Raw genomic sequence first — 22979 nt, 5'->3', positions numbered from 1 at the left:
GACAAAATCTTTGAGGAAGCACAAAAACTTGGTGTAAATAAACCACCACATGCAGCAAACTGTCTCATGTTTGTAGCCTCTTGGGCTGCTGGAACAAATACTAGTCGGTATATATAAGCTTGAATTAGTAATGGAAAATAGCATTAGCTGTAAATTCCTCTTCTTTCTCTCATTGACCGTTGGAAATCAGAATATATTTGCAAGCCCAATTGTATGCATGCTGGTCAGATGGCTATAAGGAAGATTTTTCACACAATGTACAATTTGAGACAATTTTCAAAGCAGTCATTTGCTACTCACAATGTGTTATATCGAAGCTGTATCTGTCTTACATGTCTGTATCTCTTCTCACCAACTAGAAGACTGAAGCTTCCTAAACAGAGTAGTAGTAAAAAATGAGTAAACAACCTGTTCCCATGACAGTAACCCCTCCTTATTCTTCCCATTGCAACAGTATGTCGTCTATTATAAATTCTAGCCTCACGCAAAGACTCAGCGCAAAGTCCCCCTAAGACTTGAATCTGCATCATCTCACGCTGGCTGTCTGCCAAAAGGGAAGTTTTTACCTGTGGCAAGTAAAAGGCAGCCCCAGGTGTAGGCAAAATGAACTGCAATAGAACTGCAATGAGAATATGCAAATGCCATTTTGCAGCATTTGACCCCCCTCCAGCGAGAATACTCCAGTGCATTGTGCAAGACAAACAGACCAACCCGCTCAAAGAAGAGTTCTTTTGCCAATTTAAAAGGTATTCTAGTTATAATTTTTAATTGTAGGATCGACTGAGAAAAAAAAATGAAAAAACATGCATCCATAATTCCATTAAATCCATTTTATGGCTTGGTCTTAACTCTCATACCTTCTACCCAGGGACAATGGTGCCTACAGCAAGGGGCTTAATCTGGCCAGCGATGAGTGGTTCTAGCCCAGTGTCTCGCCACCACCTGCAATCCTTTTCTTTACACACATTAAAAGCAGACTTTTACATAGGGTAATTAACGCACAGCACCTTCCTCCGATACAAAGTCGTAAGGCAGATGGGTGGACATATGTACAACTGCAGCTAACTGCTAATGTAGCCATTAGCACTCAGAAACATGACACCAGTTTGGGACATTTTCTGGAAGAATTTATTTTTATAAATAAAACCTTGGCATCCTGAGACTGATATAATCTTGCTTTCATGCAACCTGTGCGGGACATTTAAAGGGACACTGACCTCATTCTCCTTTTGCCCCTCTCTGATGAAGGTTCAATAATATCTCTTCCTCTCATCATGAAAATACTATACTGACATGAAAATTCATTATATGACCCTGGACTTCAAAACCCACTTTACTTTAACTTCCATTTCTATAAGTTAGGGAGACTGATTTGTGATGGAGAAGTTTTACTCAATTCCTCCACTGGCCAAAATAAAATTAAAATGGAACAAGAGCAAATGAGAAAATACAATGAAAGACTACAACAGTAGAAGTCTTCTTCTAAAATACGCGTCTCCATATCAGGAATGGACATGAGTACATATCCATCCACATATTTTTTTGAGGTTCATCACTGCAGACATGAGAATTTTCCATACCTGGAAAGAATATAAATTCAGGACTTCATTAACAGCAACTGAGTCTCCATTACGTATGATAGACAGTTTGGTCCTGGGGTTCTTCCACAACTAAACTAGGCAGATGGTGAAGTGGTGCTGAAGAAAACAAATGGGGTCCTCTCCTATTTAGGGCATTCAGTTGGCAGCTGGTTTCAAGTGATGTTGACGAGGTCTTCCCCCAGGGGTTACCTAGGTTAAGGCTGTCAACACGTTACCAAACTTCAGAGGAATTGTCTTTGCCTTTTGCATGTAAAGCCTTCTCTTTAAGGGGATGGTTATATCATCTCATGCTGGTCATATGTCCATATGGTCAAAGGACTAAGAGATCTTTTCCGGGCTCCCATCGAAACAATTACAGGCAGATTGTTCCTGAAGAAAGAACAAAAATTTTATTTTTACAAATCACGTGTTCATAAATATTTGGGGTTTTTTTCAACATTTACCTAAGCACTATTAATAGGTAAATAAGTAAAATGGCTTTCCCCCCCAAAATTAGTCAATTTACAAAATTTACAGTAGAGCTTTAGTTATTTTTCCCATCCTTTTTTAACAGATTGTTTACTTCTCCCAGGTGAAGCCAATACAGCGCTATAGGAGAAAAACGAAGCGCACAAGGGAAAGACTCTTTCAGTCATTAGGTCTTTTTCATTGGCAACTCTCCCTGTGTTTTCATCTGTGAACTTTCTAAGGTAATGGCCAATCTCAAACCATGTGCTGAAGTAATAATTTCATGATAAAACTAATCTTTCCAATAAACAGCTCTCTGAAACACTCTACTTTTCATTTTCAAAGAGCCAGAAGGATTATGGTAGTGATTTAGATATCTATTTTTCTAAAATTGCCCTCCAAGTCTTCCTTATTCTAATGTAACGCTCAGAATCCTTAGCAAATAAGAATTGCATCTAGAAGAGGAAAAAAAATACAGCAAAAACAAATGTAACCTTAGAAAATCACTGATGTAAGTAGTTTCATTCCATGTACTAAAACCCATTTGAAAACTAATCTACTGCATATTCGTTCCTTTCAGAAAATGCAAATTGATCTTTCAGTTTGAATACCTGTCAAAGTACAACCACTACAACACTGATAAGTCATTTTTGCTCGTCAGTTGATAATGTCTGATATACTGTAAACCTACACATAGCTCCACAAGAACTGCTGGACCAGATTACACCCAAACCATGGTGGAGGATGTTCACTCCTGGAGAATTTGGCAACGGCATGAGTGAGGGGTGCCTTTTTCCCATCACCACCTCCCAAAGCAGTATGAGAGCACATCCCAAATAAAGACAACTGAATATGATAGTTCCCAACACGGCGCTGGTTTGTTGGTCTTCCACAAATTGCCACCATGCCCCTTCCATACAGTGAATGGGGAGGATATTACCGGCTGCCAGGAGTCTAAGGACGGGTAAAAAAGTACCAGCCTCTGTTACTGGGACATTCTGGATAAGCTCACAACAGTGACGCTATGCAGAGGCCCACTTCAACAACCATAATATTTAACATCCACTCTGGCAAAGCTGGATGATACAATGTCTTACTTTACCAAAAAGTACTTTAAAAATAAATTTAAAAAAATCCTAGATACCCTTTGAATTCAACCACTTCACTTAAAAAGTCTCTTCTGGGTTATGGATATGTCAGTTTCAATAATATTGCCCCCTCTGGAAAAAAAAAAGAAAAGAAAAAAAAGATGCTTTTGGGAAGGCACAGAAATATTGGGTATCTGCTGCCCTTTTTGCTTGTTTCTAAACTTAAGGTTTAGCACTCAACTTACCCTAAATTTTGTACATTTACTCTGAGTTGCTGGGGGACATTGCTTCCTAAATGGGAAGACTCTTGTTCAGAAAATACTGAACAAAGGCAAAATTGCCTTTGATTGTAGGGACGCTGTGAATTCACTCTGTGAGCAGTGCTTTTCCCCTGACTTTACCCGGTTTGAAGTAAGATGTCTTGAATAACCCTGGGGTGTGTGCTCCTTCCAGAAGCAATGGGAAAGGACAGCATCTCCGAAGTGAGAGGCAGCTCATTGAATAAGTGTACAGACCTTTCTGCTGACTATTTGAGAGTGCCTACATGTCTAGTTAGACTTTTAGATTAACACAGCAAGGTGAGAAAAGTCCCAAAAAATCCTTTTCCAGTTTTGGTACCTTATTTCTGGTTCGCATATTATTCATGAGCCACCCATTTCTCTCAGAAAAGCATATGTTTTTCACAAGCACTCACTAGTCATGAGAAATTGCTTTTAGCCTACGAACTGTCTCTAAACACTTCATCTCAATTATTTGTTATTTGTGGAGTGCAATTGGTCTGCTTAATTACTTGCTTCTGTCTTCTTGTGCCCTCAACAGATGGCTGAGCGCACTTAAATCAAGAGAATAACCAAGCTGAAAAATAACGACCCTTTTTTTTTTTTTTTAGCTGAAGAAAGATTGATGACACACTTTGCAGGATTTTCACAAATCACTAGCATTTAAATATTTGTGAGCAGTGAGCAGGCTACACGCTCACATGGCAGAGTTTTACGTGTGCTCATCTCATTCATGAAAGCAACTGCTCTGCATGCAAATCCTTTCTGTTTAGCCAAGTTTTTTCCTGCTTCCCAATACCAGCGGTTAAATCCTGAACAGAAAGAGATGCCCAGCAAGAAGAGGGCAAGTTTTGGGTTGCCAGACCATAGGTGGCATTTCTCAGAGGGGACTAGAAGAGCATACAAAGCTACAGGTTGTATTTTTAGACTCGGGGATGATAGAAGGAATGAAGGAGCAGGTCACAGCCTCGAAGATTCATCTTTCAGCTCTTAAGAAAACTCTCACAGGTGTTGTTTGGGCCTGAGCAGATGCTGCAGCTCTGGCCATAGCTCAGGCATGACCAGCACAAGCACAGCCTTGTTTTACCACATATGTACTCTTCAACGCAGCAGAGCTGCTTGAAAGGTACTGAATTACTCATTTCTGACAAAAACTACCCATTTTTTTCATCTCTTTCTATGAAACTTTCCTTGAGCAGCACGTAGGTGTCTGAAAGTTACCCGAAAGCCAAATCCCTTCCCCTTTGCTGAAAGCAGAGGGGAGAGCTTCATAACAAAGGTGGCTTTTTCCTTTCCTAGAAATCACAAAACCCTCCTAAAAAGTATGCACAGCTTTGTCTCAGACTGACAAAAATCCCATCCTAAAGGACAAGTAAATATGCAAATTTTTGTTCTGGCTTTTAAAAACAAACAAACCCACAAAACCCCCTCTAAACCCAGAAGACAAAACCAGAGCCATAAATGTCAGTGCTGTTGTAGCGAAATGCACGTGTGTGGACAAAGTCCCACTGCCAAGCAAAGCAGTTTTGGAAACTAAACCTTCAGTTTTCAGTTGAGTGATGCCCTGCCTCACGTCAGTCATGAATTCGGCTGTTCAGCCAGACACTTATTTCACGAAGGTTGTGTTCAGCTGGTGGGACTTTCCTCCCACTGCTCGTGTGGCTCCACTCTGGCTCCTAGTCCTCCATGTACTCACTCATATAAGGGATGCAAAGTGGATGTCACTTGCTGCCATGCCAATGGCTTTTGCTCAGCTCCACCAAGCCAGCCATGGTCTGTTTAATAGTATGCACTAACTTTTTGTTATTTGGCACAAAAGTCTAGCTTTCAGTCTGTTTTTCTGTACGTTCCCTCAGGTGCCTGCTGCCTTTTCCAAATGCAGACCCAATTCCTTTAAGGAATCCCCTTCCCGCCCCTCCCTTCATTTTTCTCAATCACACAAACTAAGGTTGTCTCTAAGCTTCTCTCTGCTTTCAAACACAGTTTCACACTTTCTGTCTCAATTCTGTTACATGCTTGTCAATCCCATTTGCTCCTCAGCGTGGATAAGACCAGACTGGCTCTGCTTAGAAACAACAGGCTTTTCTGGGAGTTATAGTATTTCCTGAATATTGTTCAGATTTCCTACAGAGTGAATTGACTGCAGAAGGCACACAGTTATTTTTAAATCATCTTCCTTTTTTTGCCCCCTTCTCATCTGTCCCAGATTAAAACTCAAAGGGATTTAGAATAGATGCTCCCAACTCATCACAGTCCCTCACACATTAATACCTCAGGTGATTACTATCAGGAGCTTGAGATGTTCCATGTTACATGGTACGCATTTAGCTTCAATTTTGCTTCTTCTGATTTCCTAAATGTGTTAACTCTGTTTCTCCTTGTAAATCTAAAATTTCTTAGTTGCAGAGCCTGAAAGCATCCTGCTGGGAACAGAGCTCCTGAAGTTTCCTGAAGGAAACCCGGTTCTTTTAGAGTGAGATTCATCAAGCAGATCATTAGTAAAGGAGTCGGTAGGGTATTTGGTTCCTCCAGCTTTGTGAGAGCGTGGGTGCAGTTGCAGGAGTGGATGATGTGGTTAGCATCCCTTTTAGTGAAGAAAATGCGTTACTTCTTCAGTACCTTAACAGGCTCCAAGTCACACCTAGGGATAAATCTCTGAAGAACTGCAAAGTCCATAAAAATACCTCCAACATGAAATTTACACCAGGTGTGTACATGAGACAGTATGTGTGTAAAAGCAAGCGTGTATGTATGCACAGTGCACATGAGAATGGTTGTGTACGACACGACTGGATGCGCAGGACTGTGTACAGGAATGTGTGCAGGAGTGAGAGTGCAGCCCAGTGAGTGAAAGTAGCTGTTCTTCTGGCCAGGCAAGATGTACTGAAGCGGGTGAGGGAGTGGAAAGAAACATCCTTGCAGTGAGCAGAAAGGCTTAGGAGCCGACTTCTCCATACCTTTCCTACACCTAAGTACTCAAAAATGGTGCCAGCATCCCCCTGTGCTAATGTACTTGTTCTGAGGGATGCTGGAGAGCCTGAGGGCTTTCACACAACCAGGCAGAAGTGTTAATGTACTCACGAGACAGATGTCTTAAACTTTAAGGCTTCTTTAATCTACCGGAGGTGAGGTGTGGATGTCGTAATGACTTACACATCATTAGGTTACCTGACAGCTCCTTATTGCCATTAGTAGAGAGAAGGCTGAACAGGTGAACCCCACAGGGAGCAATGGAGAAGCAGACGCTGGGACTTCTTGCTCGTACCTGCAGGAAAGATGAGAAAGAAAAGACCACAGTGAGTGAAATGCCACAGGTTAGTACATGAAATTAGATGCCACACAAACTAACTCGCTCCGCAATAGGGCTATAGCCTCAGGGACACATCTGGAGTAGTAAGAGGCAATGTTTCTTAGCTGAATGAGACCAAGCTAGAGGGAGGCATGATAAGGCTGGTACCTGGCCTAGCTGAAGGGGAAGACCAAGCCAGGACAGGGCACAGCCTCAGCGGGATAAGCTACTAAGAAAAATGTGGCGCTTGAATTTTTTTATCCTGGAGATATAATCTGCCTGCTCTTGGCTCTGGGTCACTGTAACAGGTAAACGAACCCGAACTCACACAGTGTACTGGTGACAGATCGAGGCAGCTCCAGGGGAGAAGGGGGCCCCAGGCTGACTGCATGGAGAGAGGAAGAGTCTGATGGAAACAGAGCCCTTGGCTTTTCTCAAGCTAAAGTGTGGCCAGAGATGATGCTGCAAGAATTTCTCCAAGCAGTATGATGTAAAAAATCTAGTTTTATGCAACTGAAACTGTTTGAGTCAAACAGGGCAGGTAGTAATGGCCAAAAAACAGTATGGAGAGGAGGAGAGAGAAGGTATGAGTTCCACATGTGAAATATTGTCTTAACCTTTTTTTAGATAAAGGTGTTCAACTTCTTATTTCAAAGCAAAACTTCTTTTTTAAAATTTAAATTATTAAAAGCAAAAGCATTAAAAATAGGAAAAATTAAATGTTTAGGTAAATATAAAATTATGTTTTTCTATTTTCTTCTCTCCATTCTCCTAAAAGAACAAAAAGATTTGTCTGGGACAACCATTTTGACTGCTGAACTAAAAATCCATTTTCCCAAAAGGTCTTCACTGGCTCTCAGTCCATTAACCCTTCCCAGGGCCAGGTATTATAAGAGCTAGTATAAGCTGGCTACTGATGAGTTTGAGAGACCAGAGTAATGGTCTTCGATAACGCTAGCTCTCATTTGTCTTTACACTAAGCATAGTTAACTAGAGTCTGGCCATATAAACAGCTCCTATTTTTTAACACTGACAGCTAGCAGAAATAATGAAAGTCATGTCTCTTCCCAGAATGGAGCCTATTTTGATTCCAGGTTGAGCATTTTCAGGGAGAATTCCAGAGGCAGGGAGAAATGCCCTGGTACCCCTGGGGGACACCCTTTGGGGAATATCTGGGTGCTGCCTCGTATTTCAGAGATGATCAATATTTTACCCAAGCATGAAAGGAAGGGCTGTTTGCTAGATTTCTTCCTTACTACAAATTACTTGCCCACTCTGTTACCGAGTGCTGTGTGTTCAGGAATTGCAGGAGCTCTTGTGACTGGCTTTGAACTCAAAGCCTGGACAATACTTGACAGAAGGTGAAAAAGGCCCTCTGGCTCTACCTCACATTTATGTCACTTAAGCGTAAGTACCTTTCCAGCAGTTTAGTGCTTGGACACCGCTGCCCGCCGGTCTTAAATCTCCAGTATGTTGAATATTTAGCTATAAATTGTGATAGTGCAGCCTACCCAGTGCGTGAACTCTGCCTTCTCAACTTTGGACAATTTTCGTATGGGACCTTGTATAAATCACTCAATCTCTCCATAGTTTAGTTTTCTAGATGTAAAACAGAGATAACTTTTACTTTGGCACCCCTCTGTTTTGTCTTATCATTAGCACATGCTTGAGGGGAAGGCCTGTCCTTACTACACGGTTATACCTCACCTCACGTAGAACTGAGTCATGACCATGAGCACCTGGGTTTAAATAAAAGACAAATACAACACACTACACGAAGAATAACTGAATGCAAATAAAGATTAAAGACTATTAATGTAAGGAGGCATGCCGGTGCAGAAGCTACCTGGTGCAGCGGTAAAACTGAGTTTCTTTAATTCTCTCCTGCACTTCCAAATAGAGTTTAATTCTTCTCTGACACAAGCATTTATGCAACACTTTTTCTAGAGGGTACATTTTACCTGAATGCTGTGTCACACACATCAGTCTTCCTTCAAGGTCAGGATTTTGTTTGATGTCTTTGTCTTGAGCAAACAAAGGTAAATGGGAAAGAGAAAACACACACTAAACTAAAACTGCTGAGCTTTCTGTATAAATGTTTCCATTTGCTCCCAGAATTGGCTATGTGTTTCCTCTATTTAATCTTTTATAACTATATAAACAAACCAATGAATCCAACAAGTTCACATTTCTAAATGAAAAAGAGAAAGCCAAAACATGGTAGACGCTATAGTGTCCAGTTGGTGCCAGTTTTGGGAGACTTAATCTTACATGAAGCTTGTAAATTATGAAATGAGTAAATGAAATGCCAATACAGAATATTTTTTCCTGGTGAAAGCCACAGTATTAAGATCTCCAGCTCTTTTCTACTAAGTGCTGCATCAACACAGAGTGGTAAATAATCTGTCCCATCGGACCAGAAAGGACCGTGATGGAAATGAAAAATTAATAGTTTACACAATGGGAACCAAGGCTATGAGGCTATCTAATATATCTAAAGCTAGAGAAGTAGCTTGTGCCAGGGCTAGGACTTGAAATCAGCCCTTCAATATCTTAATGTAGGTATTTGGCCGTTTGTCCCGAAGTAGACAGTGTGTTTTGTAACACTGAACTTCATGACCATTAGAACATGGGGCAAGGGGAATTCCAGCAAAAGCCAAGCTGAAAAGCATGGGTTTCTAGTGAATTCTTGAACACAGACTATTCTTTCTGATACCAGAAGAAAAAAAAAAAATAATCTAATGAGCATGGGAAAAGGTAAAGTGATTCTGAGCAAGTTCTAATTACAGCACCTTGTGTAAAAGTCTATGAGAAAAGGCAGAGCTGGCAGAGAAAAAGGGATGTGCTGCTGCTTTGATCAAAGAGAGACCAGAGAAGCTGGGGGGTTAGCCCTTTTCCTGTACGACTTTTTCCCTCCCACTAACTCGAACACCTCTCTTATGGGAGTGGGGACTCGAACACCTCTTTTATGAAGAAAGGCTGAGGGATTTGGGTCTCTTCAGTCTGGAAAAAAGACAGCTGAGGGGGGACCTTATCAACACTTATAAATACCTAAAGGGTGGGTGTCAGGAGGATGGGGCCAGGCTCTTTTCAGTGGTGCCCAGCAACAGGACAAGAGGTAATGGGCACAAACTTGAACATGGGAAGTTCCACCTAAACATGAGGAGGAACTTCTTTACTTTGAGGGTGGCAGAGCACTGGAACAGGCTGCCCAGAGAGGTGGTGGAGTCTCCATCTCTGGAGACATTCAAAACCCGCCTGGACGCGTTCCTGTGCAACCTGCTCTGGGTGACCCTGCTCTGGCAGGGGGGTTGGACTAGATGATCTCCAGAGGTCCCTTCCAACCCTATGATTCTAAGGGGAACACCAAGGTCACTCTGCAATAAGTGGCTACTGCCTCGTGAAGGCAACGGTCCTCTCTTGGTTCTTTCCAGCTGCTCAGCAGTGGCTGGCAGCCCACAGCAATGCCCTGGCGTTACCTGCTCTCCCTGAGGAAAAAGAGCTTACTCGATAGCATCTCACTAGGCAGCAAATTAAAAGCTACCTGAACGATGGCCTATAATAGCAGGGAAATGACATTTGCGCCCCTTTTTCCCACATATATAAAGAAAATATTCAAAAGAACAGGGGCTGGTGTAATACAGCACAGCTCCACCTAAAATCAGTGAAATGAAGTCAAATGGGATGGACTGAGGATCTGGCCCATTTCCAGTGACTTTTTTTTTTTTTTTTTTTTTGTTCATTTGGTCGTAAAACAACTGCAACAAAAGTAAAATATAGCCTGAATACAGGTCAGCTGCTAAGCTAATACAGAACTTCCCATAAATGACTGGAAGACTTTGCAGACATAATTCATGTACAGCAGACCTCGGCATTGCCATGGAAACAATTACATTCAAAGAACAAAACACAATTGATATCAAGCCATTCAGAAGGCATTTAAAACTTGTTACGCACTTAAAGTACAAGGAAATTAGTTTGCTAATTAACACACTGTTCCCAGCCATTGTGATTTCTTTCTTTAATGGGGAGAGCGGTATTTGCTGCTTTGCTTTCCCTCCTAATGCTCCCTCCAACAAACACACTTAGCTTAAATACAATATTTCAGCATTTGTTTCAAACCATGTAATAAAAGCTCAAACCTCAACTAGTCTTTATCCTTTCTTTTTCAGCCAATGCCTCCAATAGATCCTTTTTAATCTCCCCTAATGTCTCTAATGTAATGAATCCCATATATAATGACATTATAATGGTTGGAAAGTGCTTAGGCAAGCCTTCCAAACAGAAATAGACTTCAGACTCTTCAAACAAAAAGCCAAAACAAGAATAACAACCCCGTCCTCCAATAAAAACACCTTTTAATTAACTGCACTGCTCAGGGCACCGCTTAATTATGAATTATGATTTCTGATATCCCAGTCCTAGTTTTGCATGAGATCAGTCAGAATTTTCTCTAAGTTTGCAGCAGAAGAGCGGCCTAATGACACTGAATGACACCCAGCACTTGGAAATGCAATGCTGGTTGCATGCTAATGGAAAAAAAAATCTCTTCTTTATGATGATTTTAGCATAAGCTTCCAGAATCGTCAGGATACTAGGAGAGATTAACCATGCGGATGACACTCTCTCTGGCTGCCTCCAAGAAAAGGGTCTTTTGTATATTACACTTGCAAAATTCCTGTAGAGCCAGTGAAAATATTTCAGGCGGTGTAAATTCGGTAACATCTGTAGCTCTCAAGATCTTGATTCATTCCACTGTCCTGCAGGCATTTAATCAAGATGCCTAAAAGGGATGTGCAGTTGTCTTAACTGTCTTCTCTAGCCGCTGGGCAGATATGAAACTTCAGAGAGCAATTCAGATCTCAGCTGGGTTCATTTGCTCTCTGGAGGTTCTTCTGTCTCTATTACCTACAGAGAGACTGCCACATGATGAACTCCTGTGTTATGGGGGGTAAATCCAACCCCTAAGGTCCCTTTAATGCAATAAATAGTATTGTCTCCTCTTGACTTTGTGAGAAACTGAGGCACAGAGAGATGCTGTGACCTGATTCTTGATATTAAGAAAAGCAAAAGAAGCAGGCGTTTCCAAATCTCTCATCCCAATGCCTTTTGCAGGAATATAAGACCTGCAATTGCTCATTCACACCCAAACACTGATTTTGGCAGCAGCTGAAATGAACCCGAGTCCCAAACTACTTTTATTTCTGCTTTTTCAGACTGCCACATCCCGTCCTGGGCAGAATAGTCTGCAGCAGCTTTTTCATCTCTCTGCAAAGCAACTGCTCTGCAACTGCATGTTTCCTTTCTTTCTTTCTTTCCTGTCTCTAAGCTGCTGTCTGAGTGGACATAAACCACTTCCAGGCCCCTCTCATTCGTTCACTGGTGAGCTGGAGACGGCTGCATTAGCAGCACTGCCGATAAACAGCACAATTAGGGAGAAGAGTGCCCTTCAATCCTAAATACTGTAGACAGCCTGTAAGAATAACACACCTCCCAGCTAAAATTGTGTCCCAGTCCCCATCTTCAGGGAAAGAAAACGCGATTCAGCACTGCCCATGCATAGCTAGGTACACCACTTCCAGGTGTGCTACTGGCCCCAAAATGTGGCTGGAGTTGAATAAAACCCTCAGGGGTTCCCAAAAGTCCATTTTGCATGAAGGAAACTGAAGCACATGGTCAAAGTTGAGAGTTCTTTTGGACTGACGTTTTGGTGCTTAGAGCACTAAAGCAGTCTTTTGGCAATTCCCAAACCAATTTGGGCTTCTAGGAGGTGATCCAAATTAAAAGCCAAAGCAACAACCAACCTTAAAAAAAACCCACCACTTGCTGCGCTTTGCTGTACCAAAAGGCCATAATCATCAAGGCAGTTTTCAGGGTTAACTGTGCAAGGAAGGCACAAACCCCAAATGAGGAAGCAGACCAAAAAGACAAAACAGCTAATATAGGAAAAGGAGGGATGCACTTAATGCCTCAGCAGCTTGACCTTTATAGTAGAATAACCATAAAGCACAATATCTAGCCTAAGGGAAGAAATAACGTGAGCTCGAAGCACAACCCAATACTCCGACCAGAAGCCTGATGACTCTTACATGCTAGAAGGCAAAACGGCCATTACAGGTTATCCAAAAAGTCACCAAAATGTTTGCATTTGACCTTGCCCTAGGGTTTACTTGCAGCTACAGACCCTGAATATTTATTTCTGTGTATTCTGTAGCCTAGAAAAAAATATCCTTGCTTCCATCAGTTTTATAATTGGCTGTAGTATTTCCTAGAAAGACCACGTTATGGCCTGCTAGCTCCGCACATCACTGCAAGGGGATCTGATTTTGGGTGAAAATAGCCAATGAATTCAATCGTATGATGTTAATTACTAAATTACTGCTATATGTCATCACTACTACAGTTGCTCTATGCTATACCAATGGTATTACAGTGAGAATCGCCCAAATTAATGAAGAATTAACTTCGATAAAAATGAGTAAAGTGCAGTGGTGAGGGAAACCAGATCTGGCATCTGGCAATTTTCTCAAGATCAACATCTTCAACTCACAGACGTCGGGCATACGTCATGCCAGATACACCAGCTGTGAGCTCCATATGCAGCATGCAACAATTCAACACCACACACCATCGCTCCTGCCCCACAGACAGCCCCAGACACTGTCTCACACACAAAGAGGATGACGCTTTTCTTCATGGAGACAGCATTGCAGGCTTGCCTTGAATTACACACTGTGGACAATGGGTGAGTTTCTATGGAAATGGATGACTCTTCCTTCCTCGAAATATGCTGCTCAGGGACAAAAAGGGCATGCTGGCCAAAACTAGCCGTTATCCAGTTGGGAGAAGGCCAACCAGAAAGCACCTTAGATGTGAAGTAGCAACATGGTCACTGAATGTTGGAAAATGAAGGTGATCTTTAGCAGAGCAAAGGCTGAGTACAAATAACAGCTCAGAGGGAAGAGCAGCCATCCAAACCAAGTGCCCCAGCCGGGGAATTTGTGGTGACTCACCAGCTCTGTGGACCTCAGTAAAACATTTGTATCATAGGACAGAGGCAGGGAAGGGATTCAGGAGCACAAGTGTTTAAGGATTTCTTCTCTCCTAAGGCAGAATTAATAGACTTATATGAGGGTAAGTTCCAACTAGTATTTTATGCAAGCCTGTAAGAGTTGTTCTTGTGTGAAGACTAAATTAATGCCAACATGCCAAGCTTGTAGCAGCTCTTATTAAAAAGCTTCAAGGAAGCAGTCCTAGATTTCAAGGACAGAGAGATCATCAGTAGCACCAGGAGAAGCTCAATCAGTCAGTTCAACTACCCCTTTCCAGTTGAAATACGGTGCAAAACAAGCACGTGCGGTGCTTCTTACCAGCGTAAGGAAGAATTTTCTGTTCTACCATATTTGACAGGACAACATCAGCTTGTCATCAAGTCAATGAGAACAGGAGACCTGAGCCCCACTGTCTCGCAGCAGTCACGAAGCCTGGCCACAACACTGGGGTGTGCCCACTGTGTGAGGGGGCCAAGTGCCTACGCCCTGGGCACGGAGAAGCTAGAAAGAAGTTGAAGCACAATACTAAAAGCGTGTAACCTGCCACCAGCATGTTTGTGGATAGGATTCTGATGGGTGGTGAGTGAGTATTCTGATGCCTTTGCAGCAATTTAGAAGAGTAGAACTTTTCAATAAAAAATACTGTCGATGGCTGGGAAATGTTTTACTCACTTCCAAGAGGTGGAGTTGTCACCCAGGGGAGAGCAAGTTCAGATCTTTGCAGCCTTCCTGAGCTGTTTTGGATCAGTCCACCCAGTGCCTAGTTTTCAGTGGTGCAACTGGACACGCAGGGGAATTTATAAAATGATCTAGGTTCTTGCATCTAAAAATCAGACGCAAAGCCTCAGACATCTGCCTAGGCTCACTCTGAAGTCAATGGAGAAACAAGACAGGGGCATCCCACATCCTCAGATTGTTGCTACACTTGTATTATGGTGGATCAGCACAATTTTCAAGGCTCCAAATTGACTTACAAGCCTCAGTGTCAGGGGGAGGCATAACATCCCATATCTTAACAAGGTGCTTCAGAAAACAGCTCTCAAATCAACAATTTTTGTCCTAGCTGGAGTCTGGCCAGCTTGATGGCCTCCATATGTCAGCAAGTCCAAGGGCAGAGCGTCCTCTCCCAGCTAGCTGGTGAATGAATTTGCTCTTCAGAGGGAAAAGTAGCATTTATTTCCTGAGTTATCCTGGGCTTTCATTGCATTCCCATAATCCCAGCATTCATACAATCATAGACCTTTGCACAAAAATGAGAACAGTGGATTAAACATGCATCTGTCACCTGAATGTTTTGCTTGTCACCTATTACCGCTTTTTCTTTTATTGAAGAAAGAAGGCATCTTTACAACAAAACATCTGGAATAAGTAGAAAAGTCTCACCTTAATATTTTTTTATTAACAGCTTCAAGATGTAATAGCAGTAAGATTTCTTCAGCATTAAAGATGCAGAATACTTCGTCCAGGAGCAGGCTGAATGGCAGGACACACACGACAAGATACAAAGTCCCAGGCTATTTAAAGATAGAAAATATCTTATTATCACAATTATCAAGTTGGAGCCAACAGGAGGGGAATGGACAACTCAGCTTAACTGGACATCATCTGTTACCACCCACGTTCTGTGAGCAAAAAAGTAACCTGAACTGTCAGGTTATTGCTAAACTAATGCACATCTGGCTCTTGAATAGCCAGAGACAGTATTTGAAAGTAATGATTTGGAATATTATCATCTAGGAGTTGATATCGATTCCAGAAAGCAGTTTGGTATCTGAAGGCACACACCTGCTGAATAAATATTTTAACTTGCTTAAATGCAATTATTATCCCTTTACAGGGTGGGAAGGCACTTTCCTGGTCCTGTATAACAAGCACATGCCCTCCTACGGGCAAGATTTCAACAGTGTGTGCTCAGCCTCAGCATCCTCCTCCTCGTTATTTCTTTGAGCAGAAACAGTACCCTCTCAGAGAACATGTATCACCATTTCATTGCAAGACTCACAATATTTATACTACGAACCCTTAAACTTTCATGATTATCAGATAAATTCAGGTTTTTAATCTTTTTTGTAACTAACTGAGAGCTGCAATTAAAAACTGAGACACACAAAGCAAGCCACTGCTAAAGGATTAGAAGCTATCAAATATACAAAACCAAAGAAGAAATCTTAGGATTTAGGTTCATTCCTACTACTTGAGAGAATGTGTTTGGCAACATAAATTGTCCTTTCCTTCCCGCAGTAATTCTTGCTCTTCTATCAGAAGCAGAATAGAATAAAATACCATGACAGCCCCTCTACATTGCTAGGAACGTTAATTTGAGATCTGGCCTTGGTTTAGGACTATCCTTGGTTGTACCCCTTCACTGAGTTTTTGTTTACTTGAATGTTCCTGAAACTCCTGCACCGATTTCTGTCTCTTCTTCCATGTGATGCAATTTGACCATGAACACAGTCCACTGAAATTTAGAGATCTTTCTTTCTCTCCTCATCATTTATTACTTGTTGTGTGAAACAATATATTATTTTCTCTGTGAAGTAATGAATCCTTCCCACTCCTGTAACAATAAGAAAAGAGCTTCAGTAATACTTCTGACTGTTCCCTAAAGTTCATGGTACAAGGATCCATCTTTTATTCCTCTTCACATTAATCATCCAGCCGATGACTGAAGACACGCTTTAGAGCAACCAACAGTTGTGTGTCACCATCACCTCTCTGCAAGCTGCCTGCTGCTTGGATCAGCCCTCAACATTAGCTCACAAGTAACTTCCAATAAAAGAAAATTAAAATCTACTGCCATGTTTAGCCATAGAAGTGATACAAACAGCTCTCCGGCACCCTTGGCTTCATCACTGTGAACTTCAGCTCTCAAAAGCAGTGCCAGGGTGCTTTCGTTCAACACTCACTACTCCGAACTTTTCAAATTATTCCAAGACCCCGACAACCTGTATCAATGTCTCTCTCAAAATCCCTGCCTCTGGTTCAACAAGCCTTGCAAAGAATAGTCTGTCTCTTTGTCCGTTATGTGTCTTGGAGGGGGCTCTGATGGGATCAGCTCTGCATGGGCACAGTAAGTGCCCTTGGCCCACGTTGCACAGAACTCCCCACCCAAAGCAGCCCTTGCTGGTGCTGTAGGCTAAAGAGCCCAGTGGCTGCTACACAAGAAAACTCGAACATTTTAACAGTGCTTTTATTTAATTGGCTCAGAATAGCATAAACAGTCTGTAGGAACATATTTCAGAGTAAAGTTAACAAAGCCTTTAAGCAAACTATAGCCAATAAGGGCGAAGCACAGCCCAGTATTTGTGAATTGAGGGGGATGAAGCACTAGGCTAGGGCATCAAATGCCCATTTTGCATTTGAGCCCTATCGTCTACAAGGCAGGGTGTGGGGAACAACGTTTGCCCCCTGCTCACCCATGCTGCCTGGGGCTGCTGAGCTGACTCTGCCTTTGTGCATCTCTGCTCTGGTCCCACACCAACAGGGCTTGTTTGGGGACTGAGAGGAAGAGGGGGCAGATTCCTACGTCAACACAGGCAAGGGCAATTATCACACCCAAGGGAATATAATATAATATAATCCAATTCTCCTGCAATATTTGCAGACAAAGGGGTCAGGAACAACAAAGAAGATACCACGCCCGTTAGTGCGCACCTCAAACATACCTATAAGCTGCACGCATGTCTACAGAGGCTAAACTAGACCTGCAATCTCTTCCAAGCAGTAGCAAGCCCCCGGGGAGCTACTTCTTTTGTACTGTAAGTAGATATCAATGGAGGGGACACACACCACTATTGCATGCCTAAATGTTTTTGTAGTACTATTTTGCAACAGTATTGCCAGGGCTGCGTTATTATTGTTCTTGAATTCTTCCTCTCCTCTCCTGGAACATTCCTCTGGGCAAGCCGTGGCTTACTACGGGCTTTTACAGCAGACAGTCAGAGACAGAGCAGATAAAAATCCAGTTAATTTAACAGGCAGTAAAGTGTAGCATTGAAAAACAAGCCTTAAGGAACGCAGTAGTTAAGCCAGCAGAAAACAATACTGTTTTCTGTAGCAATTTAGGACGTTCATAAAAGACAAAGGAGTCTAATAGTGTGCAGCAATGGAGAAGGGCGTAAAAGCGAGAAACCTCTAAGCCCTGCACATGGTCTCATCCAGCAGCAGGCTGGACTTTGTGTTTGCAGGCAGGGTCAGTGCGAGCATACAACCTCCCAGGGAAGCCAATACCCAACTCCACCCAACAGGCACACACCAACTAAGCACGCACCCAGTAGCTGACACTGTCTGTTACAAGGGAATGAACGGTGCCCATCATCTTCCTGGCCCCGATTCTGCTCCACAGGTCCAAGAAGAGAAGGGGAATAGATGTGGATCCACTCATTCCTAATCAAATTGCATCTGGGAGGGAACCAGCTATGCAGCCAATACACCAGCTGAGGAACAGAGACCAGATATTGGAGCTTGCTGTCCATAAAGCTGTGAGCCCATGACATCTGTCATGTCATGGATAATTACAGTTGCTTCCAAATCTGGTTTCAACTTATCCACTGGAGCAGAAAGCAAGCGGGTTAGTTCATCAGTGAGAGCATTTTGTAAAGCCTCCACCTTTATTTGTGCAAGGCTTCGTGGCGCAAACAGGGATGATGTGGACATACTGAGACACTTTGTAAGGACAGTACGGGTAGGCATAGCAGTGACATGGGCTTCAACAAGGCCACCCATACAGCCTGTATAGTAGATGAGGTCCATACTGATAGTTAAAAGTTAACTCGGACGTAACTATATATATGACCTGCAATTCAACACCTGTACTGCAATGTAAAACAGACAGAAAAAAAATCCCATTTAGCTCCTGGTCTGTCACTGACAAGTTGAGTGACCTTGAAAAAGTCACAGCTCTTTTCTACCCCTCTGTTTAAACTGTAGAACAAGGATGGGAGAGGCAGTCTGCTATAATGGGACCTTGATCTTGACTGGGATTTCTGATGGGTCAATAATCCCAATAATAAATATTTCAGAGGCGGAATTACCTAGAGTCATCCTCAGGCACTTTTTGTATTGCATATGTATATATTCTAATTTAGGCACCTACACATTAACTGCAGGTGAAGGCATCACCTTGTGCTTTTATTACTCAAAGTCCAAAGAAACTGCACATCCTAAAAGCCACCTCATAGGATGAAAGAAGCTGAAATACACAGAAGCTGGTAGAATGCCTTTAGCTATAAATCTGCATGGTAAAAACTGGTCTCTCTTTCCTCCAGTCCATTCAAATTGTCTTTTATCTACATACTGAGAAAACCTACTCAATACACAGTCTGAGGTAAAACATCCATGGTAGGCATTTGGAGCCTCCAAGGGCATTGATAACTGAAATAATTGGCATATTACCACCAGAGACTCAGAAAAGTCACCTTCCAACTACAATGGGTTGGCTTCTGACAAAAGTCAACCGAAGCGCGTAATGTCGTTGTTGTTCATTAGGTTTCCATTGATGATAAAATTTCTGATTTTAATATTTAATACAGCTCAGAGATCATGGTGCATAATTTAATGTGCAAGCAGATAATTTGCTGATCAAGGTAGATGTTTCGCATTAAGGCAAATTGTTGCACACTTTGCTGATTAACTGAATCACACACACACAAACTATTCCACTCTTCTATCAGTGAAGCATTGTCCTCTCTGGAGCTAGTTCATCATGGTAGACAGATAAACCCTGTACATCTCAGCTCTTTTACGTGCAGCATAAATGCTGTATCATCCGTACTTGAACTGTTTTCTACCCTGACACACTGGTTTCTGGGACATACATCATTTCAGGACACCCTTATCAATAATGAAGTAGCCCGTGTGTTGAGGATGCGGTGCCACATGCCTCTCTTTTGGCTGTTTACGTATCTTCACCTGAATCCACTCCTTGCCTGGCATCTTAGGTGTGGAGAGCAGCTCTCTGGGCAGGAACTGTGTTTTGGGGGTTTCTAGCCTTTCAAAGCCAAGCATGAAGGCACCTGGATGAATGATAGATACAAATTCCTTTTAAGCTGGTATGTTCAAGGCTTTGCGGAAACAGACAGGGACATCACCTTGAAGTTCAACTAGGACAGAATTGCAGGTTAAACCCAGAGACGGGTAAAGTGGGAAAATATTATTTTTCATTCAGCAATTCAAAAGGCTCCCTTTGCTCCAGGGAGTAGCAAGACCCAGGTGCCAAACCTCACAATGATTCAGAAAACAGAAGGGGTCATTTTTCACTTTCCTGCCTCACGTGCTATTTTTTAGGGTGGGTTTAAATCATCTCAGGCAAAGGAAAGAGTTTAGTCAATGGACAACTGCTCCTAACCACTCAACAAAACACAGGGGATGGAAGCAGGCTGGGGCAGCTACTCATAGATTACAGCCCAGTGGCATTTCAAAAGATCTCACTACTATTATTTGAGCTACATAGCTTACTGCACTTGCTGATCTGGGCTATAAACATCCAAACCAATGTTATTTACCCTGTAAAAATTGGGCAGAATATCAGCAAACTCTCTGGAAGCCCAAATAAAAGGCTAGATTATTCCTGGAGATAGTATCATTCTCTCTAAAAACCAGGACCAGGCACCACAGGGTTTATGCTGAAACCACTCTGCAATGTTTTACCCGAGCGCTGCCCATTAACATGCAGCTAAATCCCTGTGAACCATTTAGAAAATGTACCCCCAAGTCTGAATTTGCCTGAGATCCCAGAAGGTACCAGCAACTTGAAGAGGTTTTTATATTTCCTTTCTGTCTCCAAGCTCAGTCAAATTAATAGGAATATATTGGCTTAGCCAATCACACTAGAGGAAATTGAGCTGGCTATTAATGATCTCAAACAGCAAATGGCCCCTGGGCTAGAAGAGCTCCCAGTGGAGCACCACTGCAAGTTTTAACAAAAGCCAAACTTTTTCTAATGGTTTCACAATCTTTTTTTTTTTTACCCTTTCACTGCCAATTTCCCCCCAGACTCTCTCTGTGGGCAGCAAATATTCCTTACCAGGTACCATTTGCCTGTGTGCAAAGCAACTCTTGTCTCCTGGGTCTGCTTTAAGTGGTGCCCCTCGCTCTGGATGCCAAAGCCAACTCCAGATTTGAAGTAAAAAAAGCAAAGGACAGCAATAGGGCCAGATCTGCAGTGGAGACAAGTTGGCTTTCTTGGATCTACACTAACTAAGAGCTTGGTCCTGGGGGATCTTAGCTGGTGGGCCAGTGGGTTTGTATCTGATGTGGTCCTAACCTGGGCTGCCTGGATTTCTGTAACCAAACACAGTTCAGCTGATCCAAACAGTGGTTGGGGAAAAAGACAAATTGTCCCTTTTCCTTCTTTCTGTTAAGATATTTGGGAAACTCTCCTGAGGACAGCTATAACTGAATGCTCTTCACACATGATTTCACGTGGCTATTAATCATGACAGGCCTTGTCCTTTTATTAACATACCGGTTAAACTTATTCCCTCTTTGAAGCCAAAGAAAGGCAATCCATGGTCAGGAACAGAGGGGACTCCCTGGCTACTCAGCAAATATAAGATTAAACAAAGGGGGCAAAAAAAAGAAATGCAATTCCAAATCAATGCCACAGTTTTCAAAAGCGCACCAGCCTGGGTATTTCCTTTGATTGCCATCTTATTTTGGTGTCAGACTGGGGGATGAGATCTATTGTACTTTCTTTGTTTCATCTACTGAATTCAAAATGCTGAGGGTGCTGGGAAGCAGGGCCTGGCATGCAGGCTTCACCACACCCTGCCAGCGGAGCATCCTACCCACCGCATTACAAAGTCAGGTCCTTGCATGTGGCCTTTCCCCTCCTCTCCCTTCCAAACAATTCCTGAGGACCTTTCTGTGCCATGGCATCGTTTTCACACCATGCAGAGTATATTCCTGCTCTGCCTGGTTATTCCTGGGAGGAGTAAATCCTCCCTGGGTGAGGATTGCTCTGACTGCTGAGGGTCAGGACTTCCTGTGTTACCAGCAGCACATAAACACAAAAATTAATTTTTCTAAAGTACGACTACAGGCAATGCTCCTATACCAGGGGATCTCCCCACACACCTTGATGCTCATTTATACGTATAGGTCACACACACAGATGCAGTTGCAACACAAGGAAACGGGCCTGGGCCAACAAGGACAACCTAGGACAGAAGAGACATGGCAGCACAAAGCTCCGTATGAAGGCAATGCTTGCTGCAGAGTTCCAGGCACATACACAGGTTTCTATCCTGCAAAAACAGAAAGAGTAGAAAGTCCATAGCATCCTAACTCTTAACTGAGGTAGCTGAGTTGCCTGCACTCAACCATTTTAACTGCAGAGCCAACAATCCTTACCTGCTTTAGGAGTGGTGAAAGGGTTGTGATAAGCCCAGCTATGCTTCAGAGCAATACATCTCCTGCCAGAGTCCTTCGTGGTTGTCTGTGATGCATCACAAGGAAGATTTCCCCCAGCGCACTTCAGGAATTGATGGAGGTACCTGCATTAAGAGCTCCACCTCCCTCTGCCATCTGCAGATTGAAGGTTACTCCAGCCAGGTAAATCCCGCGCCCAGACATGCCAAATTACTTCCACCGCACAGAGAGGTTATTTAGAGCAACTCACATGGAAAGCTCTGATTTTGCCCCTGATTTTATCATGTTGTGCAGTCTATCTCATTCCTTGCTAGTGACTCTATGTCCCTTCTACTACAGTTTGCAAAAGCGATCACTGATCTACAGGCATCAAGCTCTCAAATCCAAAGGCCAGATTCATCCAAATATTCAGGCACCTACTTCCTGCTCAGTCAGCAACAAACTAATTCCTGCTGGAGGAGGAGGAGGGCACTGAGACACAGCAATATAACCACCCATCATTATGAGCCATCTCTCCCTCCAGCTGTGCCAGCTTAAGTTGAATGTTTTGCAGGTGTCTGTATGGCAGCAGACTTCAAACTAAGCCACTCTCCAAACCTCTTAAGGTCAGAGATTTTAGACTTTGAAACCTTAAGTACAAAAAGTGCACTTCACAACAGCTCCTGTGGGTGTTATAAGGAGCAACAAATGCTTTTAAGCGCCCTTAAGAGAGAAGATGATGACAATGAAATTGAGGGGAAATGGAGAAAAAGATAATCACGCTGCAAGTTGCTGCTCTCATCTCCCAACTACTTCCAAGGCAGCAAGAACCCAGGCAGCCGGCAACAGCTGCCACCCTATTAAACTCAACAATT

At 42.7% G+C, this 22979-nt stretch overlaps 1 long non-coding RNA gene across 1 annotated transcript; it reads right to left on the bottom strand.

The window, feature by feature from the left end:
- Positions 1-305: 305 nt before the first annotated feature.
- On the bottom strand, positions 306-22365 carry LOC141744042 (uncharacterized). The gene is made up of 5 exons (XR_012587323.1): positions 22108-22365; positions 15139-15269; positions 6583-6679; positions 1581-1970; positions 306-373 (listed from the first exon to the last, which is right to left on the bottom strand). It is a non-coding gene; the product is annotated as an uncharacterized LOC141744042 (long non-coding RNA).
- Positions 22366-22979: the final 614 nt, after the last annotated feature.

Source organism: Larus michahellis, chromosome 5 (genome assembly GCF_964199755.1).
Source record: "Larus michahellis chromosome 5, bLarMic1.1, whole genome shotgun sequence".
In the NCBI taxonomy this organism is placed as follows: Eukaryota; Metazoa; Chordata; class Aves; order Charadriiformes; family Laridae; genus Larus; species Larus michahellis.
This window is presented reverse-complemented; position numbering and strand designations above follow the sequence as displayed.